The sequence below is a fragment of the Mastomys coucha genome, unplaced genomic scaffold, assembly GCF_008632895.1.
Source record: "Mastomys coucha isolate ucsf_1 unplaced genomic scaffold, UCSF_Mcou_1 pScaffold1, whole genome shotgun sequence".
Lineage (NCBI taxonomy): Eukaryota > Metazoa > Chordata > Mammalia > Rodentia > Muridae > Mastomys > Mastomys coucha.
The window spans coordinates 81,566,741-81,569,030 of NW_022196891.1; the positions used below are offsets into that span (position 1 = coordinate 81,566,741).

Below are 2,290 nucleotides of genomic sequence, written 5' to 3' on the forward strand. Positions count from 1 at the left end.
AACAAACCCTTTCTGCCTTTGTCATGATGTTATAGCGCAATAACAGACACTCTAAGACAGCGTGTATGTTAGAATATTGCATATTGCCCCATAAATACGTTATATTATCTATTATTTTAAAAGTTAAAAGTAAAATTTTAAAAATGGGGCTAACAACAAATCCAGAAATACAGTCTCTCTACACAATCAGACATGGGTTTTTAAGAGTATTTTATGCCAAGCTAGTGAAATAGGATTTATACCCCCAAGATATTCACCTGCCTCACAACATCATGGGCTTCTACCTCAGGCAGGAAGGAGGCCTATGTCACACACAAACCAAATATTAAAATGACTAGCTCTGGGACTGGGACAGTAAATGCATATCTTCTTCAGGTGAATAGAGATTATTTTTGTCTCATTTGTCACAATTTGGCAAAAGGAGACATAAGGACTGTCTGCATGTGTATATCAGAGGGACCGTCATAAAGAAAAATTTACTTCTAGTAGTAGAAAAAGAACATCGCATACAGCCATTGCTGGGCCTCTGGCTATAGGATCCTATCATACCACCTACTTACTTCACTACTGGATTCAAGAGATCCCATCAAGCAAGTTCAGATACCTTCTACCTAAAATCTCATCTCTTTAAAGGTTGTATTGTGTGTGGTAGACGTGTGTATGCGTGGTTTTGCATGTATTGGACACATACCCATGTATACATGTGTGTGTATACATCAGAAAGCATCCTCAATCTTCCACCTCTTCACTAAGTCAGAGGGTCTAACGCCCCGTATTCATCTAGATGGCTAGTCTCATTAGCCAGCTTGTTCAAAGTTGTCCCTGTCTCTGTACTCATCTAGATGGCTAGTCTCATTAGCTAGCTTGTTCAAGATCTTCTCTGCCCCTGCTTTCCAAGGCTAGAATTAACACTGGGATCTGAACTCCAGTCCTTGGGCTTTTGCAGTAAGCAGTTAACCTCTCAGCCATCTTCCCGGCTCCTGAAAATCTCATCTAATTGGCAACTGTTTGAGATACACAGCGCCAGAGATGGGAACCTAGAGTCACCAGAAGATCTTATAGACTCAGAGGTACCATCCAGGTTGCTCGGTTCCCTGATGCGTGAGTAGACCACTTACAGTGTAGATGAGACACTGGCTTTCATAGGACTGAGCTAAAAGCTTAGGGTTGTTTTATTTGTGAGTTTCACTTCATAAATAATAAGCATTTGGCTCAGTTAGTCCTTAGTTTAGGACAGGACAGTAGCGTCCCTCCCTACCCTGGCAACAGGTCCTGAAATGGTTTTGAAAACCATGAAAATGAAACAGATGTAAAGACCCATAGCCAGTCTACGGCCATACCACCCTGAACGCTCCGGATCTCGTCTGATCTCAGAAGCTAAGCAGGGTCGGGCCTGGTTAGTATTTGGATAGGAGACCGCCTGGGATTACCGGGTGCTGCAGGCTTAAAAAAAATAAATGACCCAGAGCCAAACATTAGATGGAGCTTGGGAGTTTTATGGAAGAGCTGGGGGAAAGACCAAGAGATCCAAAGAGGATGGGGCTCCACAGGAAGACCAACAGAGTCAACTCACCCGTGCCCAGAGACTGAACCACCAACTGAACAGAGAGCATGGGCTGGACCTGGTCCCACCCACGCTGCCCCTGGTCCCGCCCACCCTGCCCCTGGTCCCACCCACCCCGCCCAGCTCCACACATATGTATGAGAAGCGCAGCTTGGTCTTCATGCAAGCCCCCAACCACTGGAACTGTGGCTGCCCTTAGATTTATTGCCTGACTGTGAATTCCACTCCCCTAACTGGGCTGCCTTGTCTAGCCTCAGTCAGAGAAGATGCACCTAGTCCTGCAGTGTCTGATTTGGGGGAGGGGGTGCGGGGGGGGGATTGGAGGGATACCCAGGGGTGGCTCCTTCTCAGAGGAGAAGGGAAGGGGAAGTTGGGGAAGGAACTGGGGGGAGGGACAGGGCTGATGTTCGGATATAGAGTGAATAAATAAATAAATTAATTTAAAAGAAAGCATGAGAAATAGATTAAAGGCAGGAGGAGAAACAAATAATGGATAAAGACTATGTCTCCTACCTAGCAGTCAACTTTTAAAATAATCTTTACAGCTATGTTCTCTGCCCTCTATGACAATCTTATAATACAAATATTACCAGCACTGTTTAAGAAATAAAGGATCCAATAGAACACTGCTAGAATAATAGCAAAATACATCCCATCTACTACGGCACTCCACTGTGTACCAGCATTATCCTAACCCTCTCCTGTATGGCTTATATACAGACATGT

At 44.6% G+C, this 2,290-nt stretch overlaps 1 pseudogene; it reads left to right on the forward strand.

Annotated features, from left to right (window-relative positions):
• Positions 1–1,326: 1,326 nt before the first annotated feature.
• LOC116072508 lies at positions 1,327–1,445 on the forward strand (annotated as a pseudogene).
• Positions 1,446–2,290: the final 845 nt, after the last annotated feature.